General features: G+C 43.0%; 1 protein-coding gene across 5 annotated transcripts in view; it reads left to right on the forward strand.

Moving 5' to 3' along the window:
* OXR1 (oxidation resistance 1) overlaps nt 1-21,974 on the forward strand; it is a 1,826,889-nt gene that overhangs the window by 1,185,600 nt on the left and 619,315 nt on the right. The gene's annotated exons all lie outside the window — the stretch shown is intronic.

Raw genomic sequence — 21,974 nt, forward strand, 5'->3', positions numbered from 1 at the left:
ATCTTTTAGATAAATAGTTGTTGCAGGGTACTTTCCGATGAAAACAGATTGATGATTGAAGTCTTCTTTATTAATAAATCCTCACTGCAACACTCCTACACCCCAGCCTGAATCGGAGGCACAGCACAACTGCCAAGCCTCGAATCTCTTACACAGAATCTTCCCGAAACATTCCAATACCAAAGAGTAAAATAGAATATAACGCATCTTCCCCTTTTCCCGCCCCCCAAAAAACCCATTTATTGTATGTAATCTTTAAGATAGGATGGAGCATGAGTTTTACGTTTACTTCTCCTGGACTCAGTATCTCCATCAAAACCGACACTGTTCTTCAAAGATGTAGAAATTGATGATGTCAAACTTCCTTGTGCATCATCATCAAGAAACTTTGCTGAATCACTCCAAGTATTTACTTGAGTATGACCATGAACTGGAAAACTTGTAGTATCATTGGAAACAGTACTTTCACTGGCATACAGATTGTTCTCCATAGAAATCAGAGGTGTCAAACTCTGTTGAGTATCCCCACCACCATAAAGTTGAATAGGATTACTTTAAGAAGAAGAAGCTAAATCCTGACAATTTGGAAAGAATACATCTGAGCCATTGTAACTCGTATGAGATTGAGAATTCTCTCGTAATTGTTTTTTTTACCAAAACAACATTTCTTTTACTCCACCATTTACCATCTTGAACTAGAACAGCATGTTTGGAAACTTTTTATTATTCTAGTGATTGAATAAAACTATGATTTATGACACTTATTTCTAACAGGTCTTTTAACTTTTACAAAATCTCCAACATTAAATTGTAATTATTTTGTCTGCATTTTATCGTCATACATTGCTTTCATTATATTTTGACTCTTTATAACATTATCACGTATAAGACTTATATCAGGCAATTTTTGAGCACATCTAGTTTGATCTAACACCCAATTTGGACTAAGCTTAGATGATCCAAAACTTTTTTTAAAAAGAACAAAAGGTGTAACGCCCGTTGTGGAATGTGGTGTGTTATGGTAACTCCATAACCTCTCCTGAACAGCTTTTTGGATAGAATCACCTTGAGTAGAAGCTAGTATAGTGTCTTTCAACATTTTGTTAACCCTTTCCGCCATTTTGTTTCCTTGAGGACTATACAAAGCTACTGTCATATGTTTAACATCCAACTTGGAAAGAAATGTACGCATGCCATGAGATTTAAACTGATCGCCATTGTCAGAAACTATACATTTGGGAAAACCTTCTCTATAAAATAATTCATTCAAAAAATTAATCACAGATTCCGTAGAAGGTTCAGAAAGAAATTTACACTCCACCCATTTCGAGAAATAATCAACAATGACTAATGCAAACCTCATGTTATGCTTCAAATTGTACATAGGTCCAATAAAATCTATGCCTGGTTTCCCCCAGGGTTTTTCCGGAAACTCCACAGGATGAAGAGGAGTCATATGAAGTTTCAAGGATTTATCAGACTCCGAACAACTTGTACAACGCTCCACAAAATTCTCTACGTCAGTATCCATTCCTGGCCACCAGTAACATAATCTTAACCTCTTCTTAGTACCAGTCATGCCAAGATGACCTTGATGTGCTAGATTTAATAATTGTGATTTGAGTTTACTTGGAGGAACCAATAAAGTTCTTCTCAGCACAAAATTATTCTCAACTGTAAGTTCATCCTTAACTTTGTAATATTGACGTAAACCAATATCTAAATTTCTTTCATCAGGCCAACCATTTATGATATGAGATTTCAGTAAAATTTTGAACATTGTCACACAATCTAACTATTCTGCACTGTGTATGGTACCTTCAGAAACAAATAAACCATCCATTAAACCAACAACACATTCAGTGTCATCATTGTGAAAAATTGAATTATCTTCTAAGTGTAATGGACATCTGGACAGGAAATCAGCGCGTGTGTTTTTTCCAACAGGTATGTGTTTGATAGCGAAATTAAATTCAAACATTCTTGAAAGTAGTCTTGTTAATCTTGGACTAACTTTATCATGATCTTTTTTTGATAATAAAAAGACTAAAGGTTTATGATCTGTTACTAGAATAAATCTTCTTCCCCACAAGAAAGTTTCAAAATGTTTAGAGGCCCACAGACAAGCTAAGGCTTTCCTTTGAATGGTGCTGTATCTTCTTTCAGTTTGCGACAATGATCTAGATGCAAAACCGACAGTGTGCTCAATACCATCTGCCAGTTGTGTAAGTACCGCACCAAGTCCAACACCACTAGCATCCACCGTGACGATTGATTGAATGTCATCTCTGAAAGGACGTAGGGCAGGTGCATTCACAATAAGTCTTTTTAAATTGTCAAGAGCTTTATTTTCAGACTATTCCCAGATTAATTGTTCGCCTTTTCTAAGCAATTTTCTTAAAGGTTCAGTTTGAAGGGCAAAACTATCAATGAACCTTGAATAATACTCACAAATCCCAAGAAAGGACATTAATTGATCTTTATTTGTGGGACATGGACTATCAGTAAAAGCTTTGACAAGGTCTTGTTTAGGAGAAATGCCATCTACGCGGTGCCACGGGTCGTGAATGATAAAACCAGGACAAGCCTTCAGAACGATTGTGTTCTTTAGCGTCCTCTACACCAGACACCAGTACGAGTACATAAATGACATAAACTTGCGAATGTTCTCCCGCATTTGAGGGGACACTCTCCACATATTTTACAGGACTGGCATGGATTAATTGGACCTACCTCCCTGTTGGGGTAATTTTTCTCCGAAATACGGGGGAACCCTGAGTGATACCGAATGCGACGGTCCTGAAGAAGACCGGAGTGACCTTTCAGGCGCATCAAGAGCGGTTGAAACATGTTGACTCTGGTAGTGGTAGGAGGGAAGCCTTGAGGTTCCTAATTATCTCCTGAAGGCGCTTTCCCATCCTTTGTTCACTTTCCTTTAATCCTGGTAGAGGTGCCAAGAAAAGTTTAATAAAGGTTGTATTCTGGTTGACACCTTTAATCCGTTTTAAATCACTCCTCATACTGCACATTTTTGTCGCACTTTTCGGTTGAAAACACTTGGTGTTTGCACGATTTCACCATACTGATGTGTTAAGTGTTGTGTTTGTTCATTCTGTTTTGTCTATATGTTGTGTTAAGAGAAATGTATTATTTTTTCCCCCTCCCTTATGCTCCGCCCTGTGTGGGGTACACCAGGGCGTATTGTAAGCAGGCCCAATGATGAAGCATGTCACATACCTTGGTATGTGAGTGAGGGCAGTTTTTTCAAATAGAGTGAATTGCCCCATTGGGGCGTTCTCTATTTTGTTGTATTAGTATATATTGTTTTGTTACTTACTCTACCCACCCCTCTAGTGTGTACAATTATAGGTCCCCGGGGGTTCGGGGTGGCAGAGTCTAAACTTATTTGACCCTCGCCCCTCCTTTGTGATTGAATAGGAGAAATGCCAGCCTCAGAAATATGATGACCCAGATAATCAACACTATTCACCATAAATTTGCATTTCTCCTTCCTGACTATAAAGCCATTTGACTCAAGTATTTCAAGAACCTCAGATAATTTCTTGATATGTTCATCAGAATTTTTAGAGTATATCAAGATATCACCTTGATATGCAAGAACATTGTTGCAATTACCAAACAATTTAAACATTAACTTCTGAAATACCGAAGCAGCTGATGCTAGGCTGAAAGGCATCCTTAAAAATCTGTAAGCACCAAATGGAGTGTTAAATGATGTCAGAAAACGAGAGTCTACAGTGAGTTCCACCTGATGATAAGCGGATTTTAAGTCAAGACAAGAAAATATCTTTGCATCTCCTAACTGGGCTAACATATCTTGGATTTTGGGTAAGGGAAAGCAATCAATAAGAATATTATTATTTAATGATCTTAGATCAACACATAGCCTGATGTCTTTAGAGTCCTTTTTCTTCTTGACAACAATCTGAGAAACCCATTCAGACGAGTTAATAGGTTCTATGACTTTATCTAAACAAAGTTTCTCCAAATGTTGTTTAAGTTGATCCCTATTACAAAGTGGTACATTTCTAACTTTGTGGATAATTGGGATAGCGTCTTTTTTTTTTAATATGATTTTATGTTCAAAATTATGCACCAACCCTAATTTGTCAATAAACAAGGAATCATCTTTGCTAAGTAATACTTGCAATGAAGTATTAGAAACTAGAATGTCCAGTAATGAAATGGGGCATGAGGTACCAGGTCCTAGAGCCATGCCAAACTTCCCTTGATCTTTCCAACCTAGAAAATTGTACCCATTCTTAGCTACATAAAATGTTGTCTTCAAATGTAATAGCATCTTGAAAAAATCCAAGCATGTCAATGTTATGCCCTAAAAACGAAATTGTGTGCATGTCAGGAGAAAAGAGTTGTACAGTGTTCCATTGTTTATGAAACAATGTATCAGGTATAAAAGTGACTGGAGAACCAGAATCAACAGTTACTTGAACATCCTCATCACCAATATAAACATGACATCCATCCATCCATCCATCATCTAAATCCGAGTCAATGGACAGTACAATTCTCTTTGTAGTTTTAACTGTGCAAACGTTGTTTTCTGGTAAATCCTCTAAATTTTCAATTGAATGAACCTTAATAGGGTTTTTATTACACATCCGTGTAAAATGACCATGCTTTTTGCAGTTAATACAAAGCTTACCAAGAGCAGGACAATTCTTTATATTAGCAAGATGAGAGGAGGATCCACACCTATAACAATGTTTTTTTTTTTTAAATCTTTACTGAAATCTTTATTTTTGTTGAAATTTAATTTGGGTTTAGTGCTTAAAGCATAGACTGCTTCACAAACGTTGTCAATTTTTATTCAACTCCTTTTGAGAAACAACTGATCTTTCAATACCTCTAGCTAATTAAAGTGTTTCTTTTAGAGAGGGATCCCTACAACAAAGAAGTCTCTCCTGAACTTTCTTGTTAAAGCAATTAACAATCAGTTGATCCCTAAGATAAGAGTCTATATTACCATCAAATTCACACGTTGCAATTAAAACTCTCAATTCTGTTAAAAACGTATCAATACTTTCAAATTCGTATTGTCGTCTAGTGTAAAACTTGTGTCTTTCAACAACAACACTTGTTTCATACGGCTTCCTTATAGACGTTCCGATCAGTTTCACTAGACTGTGTGACTAAAGGTAAATGATCAAAAATACGTTTACCTTCAGCACCTAGGTTGTACAACAGTGGTATTTTTCTGACAGGTTCAAATTTAGAACCTTCTAATGCAATAATATAACTAGCAAAACCCTTAAACCACTGTTTCCATTTTGTTTTGGGAATACCTGGTTCAGACAAAAAATGTGGAGGAGTAGCAATATTTTGTGTCCTATTAATAACAATAAAATTTGAATTAACTTTGAAAAAGTTGCAATAACTATATATAATAATGAAATAATGAAATATAGTGAATATTAATTGACTTTAGTCAAAATTAAAATTGGATACTCAATGAAAATTTCAAAGATGGCAATACAAAACTGATGTGCGCATTAAATTTGAAGAATATGAGACAATGGGCAATTTCGAAAACTACACTAAAATATTTCAAAATGACAATCAAAATTCAACAGGCATTGAGTAGGTTAGAAATGCGCATAAGAGAAAAAACAATCGTTTCATCAATAAAGTAGTTTTTTTTAAACTATAACAGACAATGTTGCTGTAATAATATAGATTGAGCAGGTTTGAAATCCCTTGTGCGCCTTTAAAAAGATGTGCGCATCATCGATACTCAGCGAACGTGATCTTTACAGCAAAGAAAATAACACGCTAAATCACGATGACATGTAGTGGTCTTAAACTTTGTGCCTGATTTCAAAATGGAGGCACGTTGCGTCAAGTAATACGTGAGAATACGTGGATTTGTGGATAGGAATCCCAGCCTATCCATCAGTAGGCTGAGTCGATTGGCCAGAACTTTTGCCAGTATTTTCGCATCGCAATTAATTAAGGATAAGGGTCTATGCGCCTCACATTTGTTTGCAGTTTTTCCTGGTATGAGGAGGGAGATCATCGTAGTCTCATGCATAGAAAGTGGAAGGATTCCTATAGTGTTTGCTTTTGTGTAGACTTTTTTTAAGGATAGGGACAAGCGCTCTCACATAGCATTTCTAAAAATCTGCAGGTGCGCAGCCTGATTTCCGCCACAAGGACCTCCCTGTGAATTTTACCAAGCCAGAGCAGTATTCTCCAGATAGGCCACATCCGCCGGCTGGTCCCTGCGCATGTAATGGAGCACAGAATAGTAAGTGGAAAAGGTCATAAGAATGTCTGTGCTGTGTCTCTGTGCGAGCCCGCTGCCATCCCCACCACCAAAATGTAGTTGGAGAACCTTGGACCGTGCACAGTCTGAGCCAAAGCTCTTCCTGGCGGTTTGTCCTTACTGTATTGGCGAGAGCAGTAGTACGTAGTGCGAAATAGGCATTGTCGCTCTGCCCCCTATTGGTACTTAGAGACCAGATCGCAGAGTTTGGCTTGCATCTTCCCGTCAGAAGAAACTGCAATCTGGGTCTCGGTTATCTTCATATCCGCCTCTGGATTCCAAAGTGTCCCCTGAATGTCACACAGAATGCCACCTCACTTTGCAAATGCCCTGTATTGTTACTTTAAAGGCCTCCTAGACCACAGCTGGGCTTGGCACTGAGTCGAGATTCCTGGTAAAGAAGTCGCAGATCTCCTGTCTGTCTTCTTCCTTAAAGCATGCGTCTAATAATGTTATGAAGGAGTGTCTCCATGACTGGTAAGGGGAGATAGATATCTGCACTTTAAGTTGCAACAATACTGGAGAGTGATCAGAAAATGTGCGCTCAAACTGCTCCGTTTTAGTGAGCCAGCCTCGTGATGGGAGCCAGTAGTCCATGCATGCCCAGCTGGAGTGTACATTAGAATGAAATGTGCCCTCTTTGCATTTAGGATTAAGTGCCCACCAGTGTCTAATAGTTAATGGTAAGTTATGAATGTTTCTACTATTCTCTGAGGACCTGGTAAAATCTCCTCCCCAAATTAAGTGCGTGGAGCCAGTATCTAGGCTGATTCCCCATAGCCTGTCATGGAACAAAGCATCATCTGTATTGGAGCCGTAGTCATTAACCATCGTTCCTTAATAAGAAACAAATGCAAAAACAACAGTTGATGGACAGAATGCAGAACAATTTCATACATTCACCCCAGTACAGAGATCTGGGCCTAAATCCATCGTTTTTTTGCTCACCACACCACCCCAATTCAGACATGGCCAAATGCAAATAAGCCTTGACCCTGTGCCTCATGGGAACAGTCCAGCCCGAACTGCCAAGCCATGTCTCCCTTGGACCGGAATCAAGCATCCTAGGACCAGTTTCTGGCTATCAGCCGTCTTCAGCCAGGATAGCTTGACTCCAGTGGTGTGGAGAGCACGGGACTCACGTCTGAGCATACCCGTCCCACTCAGGGTGACAAATGCAAAAACAACAGTTGATGGACAGAAAACTGTGTTTTTTGCAATTTTCACCCCAAGTGGACTGGGTATGCTCAGACATGAGTCCCAGGCTCTCCACATCACTGGAGTCAAGCTATCCAGGTTGAAGAAGGCTGATAGCCAGAAACCGGTCCTTGGATGCTTGATTCCGGTCTAGGAAAGACATGGCTTGGTAGTTCGGGCTGGACTGTTCCCATGAGGCACAGGGTCAAGGCAGATTTGCATATAGCCAGTGTCTGACCTAGGGTGGTGTGGAGTGCAAAAAAATGATGGATTTAGGCCCAGATCTTTGTACTGGGGTGAATGTAAGACATTGTTCTGCATTCTGTCCATCAACTGTATTTTTTGTTAATAAGAAACAAGGCATCCCCACATCATGCAGTAGCGCCATTGCAGATTTGGAGAGGGTTGAGGGATGATATGGGATGGTTTTTTTTTGTCAGGATGGCTGTTTCCCGGCGTAAGTAGAGTATGAGGCAAAGCATCTATGGGCAGCCCATTTTGTCGCATAGGTGACCTGTGCGGCCTGGTCAAGGTGTGTTTCCTCGAACATTGCGATACCCAAGTATGTGTCTGTGTTTACCTGGGTCTCTCAATCCTTGCACGTTCCAGCTCAATAGATTGTAAATGGGGCTGCCGGAGGTGTCTGGCACAGTCATGGGTCAGCAATTGTGTATATACCTTCAGCCCAGGGATTTCAAAACAGCGCATGCATATCAAAAACAACTACATAGTAGTGGACAGTAATAAAGTGCACCAATAAAATAACAGTTCCCGAGACCATTTCTGCACCCACCCACACCAACGGCCCAAACCTGCTGGCGAATCCCAACCAACATTAATACCAAACCAAAGCTAGAGAGGTCACTGCCAGACATTCCGCAGCAGTCGAGGAAGCGCGCTTAAAGAAATGCGCCACATTTTCTATAAATCTTGTAAAATAAGAGCAGATGTTAGAGAGAGAGAACATAAACCGGTATAGCGAGAAGGGGAGAAAGAAAGGCCAGTACAGGAGACGGGTACAGAAGAAGGTATAGTGCATAGCGATGAGAGCGTGGAGCTGAGGAACAAATTATCACATGTTAATGTGAGGGAATATTCTAAAAATCACGCTACTATTTTGAATCTGAATTTGATGTGTTTTTATTAGTGTTGCTAACGGAACCTGCCATCTAACGTTTTAAATACCTTGTTGTCTGGAGTTGAAGGACTGCTGCTAAGGTGCGGGGGAACCAGATCTTGACCAGGGCAGTGAGGAAACTGCAAGTCAGGAAAGGTTGGTGCTCTAGGTGTCAAACAGCCATGCCTATTTATGATGGCAGGGGCGCGGGTGCGCTGCGGACGTGCCAAAGACAAGCCTTTCTGTGCCCGACCATGCCTGACCCGGGCCAGGAACCCTCCCCGAACCCCCACAGACCCACCCAAGCCTTCTGAACGCAGAAGTACTACTGCAATTTAGGATGCCACCGGCAGCCCAGTGCGCCAACACCCTCAAGCCGTACAGTCCAAGAGGAGACAATGAGGTTTGCATCCAGTGAACATCGTTTTAAAAAAGCACATAAACAGTAATAAGGTAATCGCAGGGCACACAAAGGAAGAATGAACAATGGCAAACGGGGCTAATTAACAGCAGATCTCTCCCAGGGCATAAAATAGAGATTGGGCTCTTAGTAGAGGAAGAACAACTAAATGTACTGTTTATCACAGAGACCTGACTCAAAGAGAGCTTGACCCACAGATATCGTCATGGTTCTCCCCCTGGGAATCTGTAAATAGGATTAGGTGGACAAAATATGATGCAGTATCACCATTATCTATAAAGAAGTGTTTAGATGCTCCACTACACCCCTTGCAATGATAAATTGTGACATTTTGCAATTTAGAATAACATTTTTCCCCACTTGTTCATTTTCGTAAATACTCATCTACAGGGCCATGTAGCACATCTATAGATGTCCTCCACGACTCCCTAGCCAGCCTAATGGTGGGAAAACGATTCAGCACCGGTCCACGCTTGATGATTTTAACATACATATAGATGAACCCAATAACCCATCCACCAAGAGGCTTCTACAAGATCTAGAGTTATGCAACTCATCCAATTAGTTGGCTTTGCTACACATGAGAAAGGGAATATTCTCAATCCCATCTTTTCCAATGACCCAAAGATCACTACACCTATCAGAGTTCCTTGGTAAGACCATTATTTTATCCTTTTCCCATTTATAAAAACATCTACACGTATGTCATCTAACTCCATCTTGAATCCAGGCAGAAGCTGGCCTAAGCTTACATCTGAAAGATGGGTTAAGACCCTGGAGGCCTCCACCCCTATTTTAACAGACAATCCAGATGAGGCCAACATGCTTTGGGTACATTGGATCAATCAAACGTCGGACCAATGTATTCAGAGATCCAGACCAGGGGCTCAATGTAATACCAAAAGACCCCCCTGGTTTAACAGTCATTTACCCTCCCTGAAAAAGGACTGTAAGAAACTTGAAAGGAACTGGAATGAATCCTATGCCCCACCCAAAAAATCCAGTACAAGGGTGCCATCAATTAAGCAAGCTCATGCCTAGCACTTTGAGGAGAGAATGAACATGGCCGCTAACTCACCCAAGGAACTATTTAAGATTGTCAAATCTATGACATCGATGGAGGAAGGTAACTCCCCATATCAATCACAAAGGCGAGATGTAATGAGTTGGCTGCATTTGTTACAAATGAAGTAGATAATATCTCCAATTCATTGCAAGGGAACTCTCCTGGAAGATATAAATCATGGCAGGGTAATTTCCCTGAATCAGACCAGTATCCAGGAGCTGAACACACAGGGTTGGTAGCCGCACCAGTTTTAGATCACTTTACAGCCCTGAATAAGGAAAATACTAGGCTGCTCTTGGGCAAAATTAAATCAGGCTCCCCCCAAGATCCATCAGCCCCCATATTTTACTTCAGGGCGGGGACTCCGTTCTCTCAACCACAGCAGAACTCCTCACATTATCCCTCGAAACCGGGATAGTCCCAAAGAAGTGGAAGCATGCAATTGTGAGGCCCTTGTTGAAGAAGCCCCATCTAGATCCAGCAGCATTGGGGAACTTTTGCCCTGTCTTGTTGCTATCCATCTGGGAAAATTAGTGGAAAAACATGTTAATCATAGCCTCTCACATTTTTTGGAAGAGAATAACATTCTGCACAAGACTCGGATGCTCTTCCGACCACAACACAGTACAGAATTATCCCTTCTGGTGGTCACCGAGGAGCTCAAGGGAATATTAGATAAATGGTGCTCAGCCACAATCCTGCTTCTAGATTTAAGTGTGGCTTTTGATGCAGTGGACCACTGTACCCTGACACATAAGTTGAGGGAGGTCGGCATCCAGGGCAAACCCCTCCAATGGCTTATGTCCTTTGTGAGTGATAGACAGATGGATTCCTTAATCTGAAATGATCTATCAGATACATGCGAAGTCCCTCAGGGCTCATCTCTCTGCCCTACACTGTTTAACATATATACATACGCCCATTGGTGAAAATTGTCTTGGAGTTTGGGCTATCGATCGTGTCCTATGAGGATGACACACAGCTGGTTGTATATGTGGCGTAAGGGCTGAATTCAAACCACCTCTACCCTATATGGAAAAGGTGGCTAATTAGATGGCCGATTGTAGCCAAAGGGGAGTTTGGCCTGTTTGCCCTCTATTCTCCCCACAGCGATGTCCCACTTCCATTGGAGGGGAGCAGTTTAATAAAAAGCCAGTAGGAAAAAGCTTATGTAGGAAGCTTGGTCTCCTGATATAGCACTCGCTGTTTATGGCAGAATGTTAAAACCTAATACAGGCCTCTCCCACAGATTTGCTTGGTAGGTACCACAACACCTACTGGAAAGGGGAGTCCGCAATTGCCCATGCCTATGGCTGCAGGCCTTTCGTTCTCTTTTCAGTCTGTCTCTCTGGATTGGCATTAAAATTGTCCCACAGCAGTCACTCACCTCTCGAAGGCCGATCTCCAGTCCATTTGAGAGGCCGGCTCCTAGTCGTTCTGTCACCGGACAGGCCTGCTCAGATCCGCAACTCACTCCTGTCGTTGGTTCGCAGGCTGGGTTCCCTGCCGTGGCCCCCAGAAGTTCCGCGTTCTTATTCCTCTGCAAGGCTACCACAGAGCATAATTGGGTAAACCGCTTCATGCTCTTATGTTATGCAGCGTCTTCGCGGCCTAGCCTGGCCGGTTTCTGGGCTGCCGCCTTCCTCCTCCACACGCCACTCAGCGTCAACTCATTGCCACAGATCAGCCCTTTGTCCCCAAGGCAGCTAGCCATAGCGGCTGGGTCCACAATGCAAGACGAGCCACTCCGCAGTGTTTGGTTGCTTCTAAAAGGAGACTGTTCTAAGTTCCTCTGTCAGCATCGTCGGAGCTTCCACATTGTAAGGCCTGCCAGGCCGAAACCTTGGTGACCGCAGGACTCAAACCTACATATCTTCCACGGTAATCTGTGTTCTCACTCACTCAACCCGGCAACGGTACACGTTTAGCATCTCATGAGAGCCAAAATGATCACTAGTAGTCTCATTAAGGGCAGGATTATGTAGGATTAGTGTCCCATACGGCAGGAGCCTCACTTGGGTGCGGCCATCTTGCTTACCTGCTCTCTGGTGCCCCTTCTTGTGTTGTTCTTGACTTTAATGATGTTGGAACAGCTTCAACCTAACATGCACTTTTCTGGGGATTACCTCCAGCTTGTGCCATAGCTACCAGGGGTTCAGCAGTGATTTTCTCAGAACTAGATTTTGACCTAACCAGAGTTGATTTATTATGTTGGTGGGGTACTCTCCTCCAAAATTAATATGCCATTCTTAACAATCACTATCTGGTTATACTATTGTGAGAAGTGGTTTCCGCCCCTTTTAATACCCATGGATGTTTTACTTTTTGGACCACCTAGTTTATGAACTTTTGCCCTGAATGAATCATTCTGCCGGAATCTATCTGTAAACTTTATCTGCCGTTTTAGATAAGGTTTGCTTCGTTGCAGCCAGGGTAAGAGAGGAGGACTTGTTTTCATGTGATTATGTGCGCACACATATGTACTCTCATGTGAAGGCTGAGCTTGTGAGACTTATGCCAAACTCGGCCTCAGCGCTGTCTGTCACAAAAGGGACCCTTCATGGATTGGTGCTGACACGGATATGCCTTCTAAAATGAGTGGGCATTGATAGTGCAAATACATACATTTGTATTTATTGTGGAGTTTAATATAGCGTAAACTAGACCCGGAGGTATCAGAGCGCTTTACATGAGCACCAGATACGTTACCGACGGACACATTCGTTTTTTTTGTTAGGCACGGGGAGATTAAGGGATTCGCCCAGAATCACAGAATGTTGAGCGTCCCTGTCGAGACTCAAACCCGGTTCCCCAGCTCTGAGGTCGACCGCCATTACCGTTAGGCCACATTCTCTGTAGTTCTTCACTCACCAAAGTGCATATTTACCAAAGTTAGGCCTAGAGACGAACGTGACAAACAAATCCAATGGTAAATCAGGATACTAAATGCAGATCTCGCATTAATTTCCACATACCTGCACTCCTTGTGGCGCGTCAAGATTTTTATTTTTTTCTCTGACTCAACTCCTATCATATTTGACCATTTGTATCACCCTATTGCGGTGCTTTGCTTCAGCTGGAAGATCAAAGGATGTCCCATACAATTGCGTCATTTGCTAGCAATTAGGCCTGTTCCTGGGACTGCAGAGGGTGCGAACAGAATCTGCATGTGCTGATCACTTTTCACACTGCAGCTGGCCTGAGAAGGCTCAACTCCACCGAGAGATTAAAGTGGAAAGAACTCTGGAGCACAGTTACAGGAGGGGCTACCTTTTGAAGTTTTGAATGAAGGAGCAGCTGTGGAAGTGAGGTTGGGGCTTAGGCTTGCAGAGGAAACATTTCAAGTGACCGCCTGACCAGCCCATGTTGGGAAATTCCCACAATTCTGTGCCAGAGGGTTGGGGCAGGTGTGGAGTAATTTGTCAACCTAAGATTGTGCAGATACCATTACCTTCTGTAGATTTCCAGCCCCTTCTAAAGGTGTGAAACTTTGGAGAACATTCTGGACCTGGGGAAAAGCGATGCTGGAGGAATACCCAGCTGGAAGAGGGGAGAGACACTTGGCATCATTGCAAAGATTAACTCAAGGACTTCAGATTTCATTTGGCATCCAGGATTAGGACTAGTGGCGCTGGGCCAACCCTACACCCTCTCAAGGAGTAGGTAATGTACCTGCTGAGATGGAGGTTTAGAAGGTTCCCCATGATCATCATGGACTGGTCCTGCTGATGTGTGCCTTGCAGAAAGAGAGCATGGGGGCATCACTTCTGCTGTCTCAGGCTCTCAAGGAGGCCGTGGTACCTGGAGGATGCAGACAGGACAGGTGTTCTGTCTTGAGTTCCTGGAGATACTTCAGAGAAAGGCCCAAGAGAAGCTCCAAGCACCCATACAGGAGACAGTTCCTATGTGAGATGGGAGAGCAGGAAAAAGCAGGCACCCCAGGAATTGTAAAATGTAGAGTTTAGTAGGCCTGAAGAAACCACTCTTGGTGGCTGCACCGCACTAGCAAAACACTTTTCATCATGCAGTGAATTGTAAATGGATACCACCCTTAGAGGTGTTAATGGTGTTACAGTGGTTCATCAATACATATTTCTGCTTTTATTGATGTGGTGGCACCCTGACAAAACTAGTAGGCCTGCATTTTGATAACTACACCTCATTATATTGCATCTGGTATATGTGGGGGTATCATGGTCTGGGGGAGTGGGGGTCAGGATTCGCTAGGAGGTATGAACTGTTAGGAGGGTGTCACCATAGGTATTTCTGCCTGCTATTTTATAGATTTTTGTGTACTACTGTATATTATTGAGCAGTGTGTGCGTAATGTACTTTTACTTCTTACAAGTTAAATAAATGATTGATAACAACACTTTGTCCCCGAGCAAACGAATAAAGTATCAAAAGATCAATATGTTTTCAAATTTCAGTCCATAAAGAGTCCTCCAGAAAATGCAAATTGAAGAATAAGTTTTTTATTTTCTTAATGCTCAAATTCGGAATAACAAATTCTGGGAAATGATCCTGTGTAGTTGGTATCATCCAATGTAGCCCGACAGCCGACATGTGTTTCGTCTTGGGCACAAATCACTCAATGACTTCCTCCGGGCAAGTAATTCTAAGGGAGTTATATCCTCACACCTTGGATGGTCCGTGTTCGGTCCCATAAAATAGAAGTCTTAACAAGCATTTACAATGCAACGGTCTCACCTTTGCCAAAGTTAGAGCTATTGGCATTGTAAATTACAAATTTTTTATTTATATGTTGGTTTTGAAAACCGATAAATAAATGGCATTGTCATTTACAATGCCAATAGCTTAATCTCTCGCAAATGCGAGACCTATTGCATTTGCACACACACAGAGCCACAGACACAGCCACACACACAGCCCCACACACACACAGCCCCCCCCCCACACACACACACAGCCACACACACAGAGCCCCACACACAAATACACACACACGCACACACAGAGCCGGACACCCACACGGAGCCGGACACCCACACGGAGCCGGACACCCACACGGAGCCGGACACCCACACGGAGCCAGACACCCACACAGAGCCAGACACCCACACACACCGAGCCAAACACACACACACACAAACACACAGAGCCACACACACAGAGCCCCAGAGCATTATTCCAAGAGCCAGCAAAGGTGAGTGTGTGGAGGGAGTAAGGGGTTAAAACTAAGGGCGCAAAGCGTGTCTGTTTTCAATGCGTATATAGGTGCTGACGCACGCAGTGAATTCCGGCGCCACCCACGCCCCCCAGCACCTTTCTGCAGCTGACGGTACGCCGCCCGCACTCGCCCTGTATCCGCCTCTGCCACCATTAACCTGTGCTAGGCCGCGCCGCACTCACCACCTCCGGCGCTGGGTACACAGGGGCCTGCCTTCAATGCAGCCGCCGCAGTCACCAGCTCCAGACTCCCCCCTGCTGGCAGGTGCACCTCAAGTAGGCCCAGGCTTTTTATATGCTATTTATTCACTGCAGTCAACAAGGTGCTCGTGTGGCCTCCAGAAGCAGTTCCTTAGCCCACTCCACACTTAGACCGCACGCCCAGCTATGACCGCCGGGGGGAGATAAGCCACCACAAGTATTTTCAGAGCTCACAGGCCCTTTTAGCTGCCGGATCACTCACCCCTAGGAATGGTACATACAGGTGTTCCTCGCCGGCACGCCAGGCGGACTGCAAACACAATCAGGGCTCTCCACGCCCACATACCAGCTCCTACGCTATCTCACCCCTCAAAGCCACTGCTCACCTCAGCTTGTATCTTCATGCAATCTCGTACCCCCGATCCAGGCCTGACGGCTCCAACTCGACCGCAACTCCCTCTTGCCTTCAGCATCAATCCCACCCAAGACAGGATGGGGGGGGGGGGGTTCGCAGCCCGCACTTGCAACACAGGTTCCTAGCAGCTACGGCCAAACAGCACAAGTACGGCAGCCGCCATCTTGCCATCGCAATACGCCTCCGGCTTCAAGTTTAGTAGGTTCGCTCGCCCTCCGCTCCAGGGCTCAAAATGGTCGGAACATTATTGCCATTCCGATTCAGCTGCCCACGGCTGCAGATGGACCGTTGTAATAAGTAGGAAAAGGGGGAGAAGGAGGATAAACAAAACTAGGTCGGCCTCCAGTTACGTATCAAGAAATCAAGAACCCACAGTAAAGGGTCCAGAGACCTAGTTTGTAAATGTGGTTACTGCATGATTTATGTCAGTGTTTACCAAAGAAAGAAAAATTTCTTTCTAGAGTCCCCTCACTCACCGGGGTTTCCCCACGGTGACATGCTTCATCATTGGGGCCATCCCAGTTCTCTACGAAAAGGGGCGTGCTGCGACTCGCGAACTACGCAGGAGCACTGTATTTGTCAAAGACTATGTGTGGTGTGAAGTGTTGTGGTGGTGGAGTGGGTGTGTGATTAAAAATACCGTGCTAGTGGGCCTCAACAATTTATTCTGCTCCTAGTTTGGTATATTAAAACGGGGTAACACTGTCATTTAACCTTGAATTGGGCTAAATCAGTGTTTTTTGGTCGACATGTTTCAAGCTCCCCAAGCTTTTCATCAGGACCATACAGGGTCCAGCCCTGTATATACCACTCCTTTATTTAAATAAATAGGATTTATATCACGATGCGCTGTTAATTTAAAACATGCGTATTATACATACGATTTGTATCTTACTGTTGTATATGGATCGGTGCCTAATTGCACTTCATGGTCTCAGGCGAGGGCGGGATCACCTCGTGGAAGCTTTGTTCCTTCTTGGCGAAACCGCTCGGTACTACCTACTCGTTCCTCACCCGGCCGCATATGCCGGGTGAGGAACGAGTAGGTAGTACCGAGCGGTTTTCTTTGGTAAACACTGACATAAATCATGCAGTAACCACATTTACAAGCTAGGTCTCTGGACCCTTTACTGTGGGTTCTTGATTTCTTGATGGACCGTTGTAAACAGGATTATGGGTGGATAGTCAAACTAGGTCGGTGTAAACGCGCACGCTGAGTGAGGAAATATTTAACTTGAAGGGTCGTGACAAACGCACCACGCATGGAGAATCAGAAATGCAGTTGCGTCGTGAGCAAGATGTTCATATTTCACATTCTGCAATCTGTGGTACAACGTTATCTTGTGAGTGTCTGTTTCCTGCGTCGGGAATGGCAGTGTGCTGTGCGAGATAGGGCGGACTGGTAGTTAGGAATTCATTGTCCATAACTGGAAGTGGCGCTACATGTGGAATGCGTGCCTCTGCGAGACGCCGTAGGAAGTCTGACTGGAATCCGAGGGTGATTGAGGACACAGAAAGCTTTAACCCTCGCCACTAGCTGTGCTCACAGGGCTCGCGCATTCTGTCGAAGGTGGCCGCCCACGGTTTGTGCAGTTAAATAAAAAGCTTTTCCTCAAATGTAATGAGCTCAAGATTAACTCGATTGAGCTTAGAGCAGTGTTTTGTGGTCGGTGGCAGAAATCAGTCTGCAAAAACACTAGACAGCGTGAGGGGGGGCGGGATAGACATACAAAGTGCAAATGCTGCTTACCTGCTAGCAAAGCCAGGAAACTGAAATCACGCAACCCACCCCTGCAAATGACACTTTCAAAATGGCCAAAACAAACCTTTAAAAAAAAAAAAAACACCGCCCACCGCTGTAATGACGATCGCAAAGGGGCGGAGAGCGAAAAAAACAGCGGAACACCCACGAATCTACTGCCGCCAAGATTTACACATCTCTTTTCCAATGGCTAGCCTCCATTTATGGAGCTAGCCAATAGAAGAGAGAGACGGGACAAAGCCCCGTACTGTCTAACATAACATTTTGCCTGCGCGAACACTGCTGCGCAGTGGATGCCAGGCGAAACCTAAAATGGACTAGTATTTCAAGTCCAGGCTTATATCGCAGTAGGCATTCATGAGTCTTGTGTGGACTAACGCTTAGAAATCCAATGATATAGTAGTAAATCCCGGTTCCGGAGAGTGCTCCCGCCGTCAGTAACTGACGGCGCTAGATAGACGGCGGAAGCACTCTCCAGAACCGGGATTTACTACTATATCATTGGATTTCCAAGCGTTAGTCTACACAAGACTCATGAATGCCTATTGCGATTTAAGCCTGGACTTCAAATACTGGTCCTTTTTTAAGACTTCTATTTTATGGGACTGAACACGGACCATCCAAGGTGTGAGGATATAACTCCCTTAGAATTACTTGCCCTGAGGAAGTCATTGGGTGATTTGTGCCCAAGACGAAACATGTGTCGGCTGTCTGGCTACATTGGATGATACCAACTACACAGGATCATTTCCCAGAATTTGTTATTTCGAATTTGAGCATTAAGAAAATAAAGAACTTATACTTCAATTTGCATCTTCTGTAGGACTCTTTATGGACTGAAATTTGAAAAGATATTAATCTTTTGATAGTTTATTCGTTTGCTCGGGGACAAAGTGTTGTTATTAGTTATTTCTCTGTGTTTCACATGAGATTGTTTCTGGCACGCAGGTGGCCGTGCCTTGTGTCCTCTAGAGCATCTATCAATAACTTTCTGTTCTTCCATTCATATTTGCTTTGCGCAAGACACTACCCAGGCACTTACAAGCTACTGTTTAAATAAATGTTTGGACTTGATTTATTGGGTGATGTCTGTTATCTGCCTGCCTGCCGACTGCGGTACAAGTTCCCCGTAGACTGAAGATTGCAAACTTATTATTTGAGAAGGACCTGCATCATTCTCAACTAATAATCCACTTTCTTATGATTATAAGACTGCAACATTGGTGTGATGGCAGGATAGAAGAGACGATCTTTGGCTGATGGCCACTAAATGTACAACTGTACATACTGCTAGGATGATTGCATTGCAATATCATAAACATAATATCATCTCTAATTGATTTTTCACAGGCTTTTATGCCCCTCGCTCAGATGCTAACATTAATCAGGGAGCCTTTGTAAAAGTTTCAGAAATATAGGTTTTAAAGCTGATGATGGAGGTCAAATTCGGGTCCCCTTTTGACCCCTGCCCTAGTTTTATTTGTTCTTGTCTAGCTATTATACTATGTCCCAATTTTACTCTATTTTTGTAATCAATTCTTTGCAGAGCCACTTTATCCAGAGATTTGGAAGGAAGCGGCACTCCTACCCCTGGTCAAAAAACCTGGGATTGATGTGTCCCCCCTTTCTAATTACCAGCCTATATTGCTCCTTCCATACATGTCAAAAATACTGGAAATATTAGTGAGTAGCGAAATAGCTCTTTTTTTTTTTTTTAAAACAACAAGCTATTGGATCCCTCCCAGACTGGTTTTAATGCTAACAACAGCACTGAGTCTACACTGTTTGCTGTATTGAACAATATCAGGTCAGTAGTTGATCAAGGCAAGGCCTACTGATCCTACTTGACCTGTCTTCAGCTTTTGATATTGTCTCCCATAGCTTAATGATTCGCAAACGTCATGAAATTGGCTTAAACCCCTTCTGTCTTTGAGCTCTTTTCTAAAGAATAGAACGCAGACAGTTCAGCTGGGTACTCGCAGATCTTTCTCCTTTTCTTCCAGCTGTGGAGTCCCCCATGGCTCCTCATTGAGCCCCATCTTTTTTAATGTCTGTTTCTCCATTAGTAAAAATTGTAAGGAAATGGGGCTTTGAGGTCATCTCTTATGCAGACAACACCCAGCTGATTATATCACTCGGGGAGAAACATGACGAGACTCCAAGCAATTTATGTGGTTGCCTCATCGAAGTAGCAGTATGGATGACAAATCACTGTCGAAAGCCAAATGCAGATAAAACAGAGATCCTGCTATTCGGTAGGGGACATCTGATTTGGGATGGCTCCTGGTGGCCAGACATATTGATGATACGCCCACTCCCAAGATATCGGCCAAATTCCTGGGGGTCACTACTGATGATTGCCTTTCCATGCAAGAACATGTTAGGGCTACCTGTGGTAAATGGTTTGGCATTCTTAAGCTTTTGAGAAGACTGTTTAAATGGATTCCGATAGCTTGACGTAAAACCATAGTCCAGGCTCTTCCAAAAAGTAGACTGGACTATGGCAACGTCCTATTTGTAGGCATGGCTGATTACCAATTTACAAGATTACAGTTAATTAAAAATGCTGCCGCCAAGCTAATCTGTAGCATGGACAGATTTAGTTCTGCATCGGCTTGCTTCGCTACTTTACACGGACTACCTATGCGAAAAAGAGCCAGCATCAAACTTTTTATGCCTTGCTCACAACTCAGGACCCGAGATCTTACAGGCCAGAGTGGAATTTTATAAGCCTGCATGCAAAATGAGATCCCATATACTAGCCCTTGCTAAAACCAACTGAATAAGGACATTTAGAACAGGCGGTTGATCGTTTTCGTACCTTGGTGCAGCCCTGTGGAATTCTTTACCTCTAGTTTTTCTCCCCACTGATAACCATACATGGTTTGGAAAGAAATGAAAAACCTCGCTTTTTTTAAACTAATATTTTTCTTTGTGTTCTAGGTCGGTGGAGTTCTCTCCGCGCTGCAATTTATAAATACAGTAAATCAATTAAATCAAACATTTATAATTATTTTTTAAATTGTAGACCAATATGAGCAAAGAAGATTTGTATAAGCGTAATGATAAATTTTTTATTAAAGCACTTCAAATTATGTCCTATAAGGACTTGCATGTTCACAAGCTCTTCTAAGTAGGGGATACTAATATGTTGGTAGCATGTGGCTACTGCAACAGAAGAAACATTGAAGGAAAACACAATTTGCTGGTATGTAAGAGTTTTCTTTCCTAAATTTGAATTATTTCTAGAAAATTTTTAGTATGTTTCCAGTAGGTATTTGTTAACCCCTTCGGTGCACAGAGCCACGGTGCTCGTGATTTCTCAGGACGGCTCTCAGCCGTCCTCACACATGGCACCGGAAATTTCTCTGGTACAGGCACCAGGGGTATTTCCCCCCACCCCTTTGCCCAATAGATTCGGGAGCTGGGGGAAGAGCTTTCCCCAGCTCCTGAGGCTGTTCCCCTGGTTTCTGTGAAATGAAGATCAGCGCACATGTCACGTTGACGTCATTTCATAGAATCCGAAACTGTGCTTAGAGGGCTATCTCATCCCCCTGAGCATGTAGAAAGTCAGGAGAGGTATCATTGGAAAGGGGAGAATCTCACCTTTCCAATAGTACCCCTCCCTAGTGGGTCCCTGCGTGGCTCCTCCTTCTCATCCTACCTCAGTATGACCCATCAACTTGCAGATGGTTGCTTAGCCACACCTACTCTACCTTTGTGTGTGGTTGTCTAAAGAAAATGCAGGAATACAGCTGTCATCCACCCCAGATGTGTTTTCTAGGGACAGGCTGAAAGAACCAAATGGTTTAAGTAAGAAAATGACAACTTTTTAAAAGTACAGAAAAGGCGGAACCCAGTATTCTGATTGACTCATGCAATTTCCTTATAGCAATAATCACATTGAATAATTTCATATGATTCGGTTATTTATTAAACCTTGTTTATTTTTAGTAGCTTTTGAAAATTATCTACATCAAGAAGAACATAGGTGCAAAAAGACTTCTAATCCTTCTGGTCCAACACACATCACATCAATTCCACTTCTATCATAGTCTAAATGCCTATTATTGGGTTGTATTTGGCAATAATAGGCTTTTAGACTATGATAGAAGGGTTGTTAGATACTGAGGAACATTGAATGTAATTGGTGTTCCCAGCTCTAAGAACTGATTTGTACTTACCAGCTATAATGAATTAATTTGTATGGATCAGTATCAAATGAGTCATTGGTTTATGAACTATTTTGATGTTATTGTCATTTGTTTTTTCTAATGTATGTATTATGTATTGTGGTAAAT

Source organism: Lissotriton vulgaris, chromosome 4_1 (genome assembly GCF_964263255.1).
Source record: "Lissotriton vulgaris chromosome 4_1, aLisVul1.2, whole genome shotgun sequence".
Lineage (NCBI taxonomy): Eukaryota > Metazoa > Chordata > Amphibia > Caudata > Salamandridae > Lissotriton > Lissotriton vulgaris.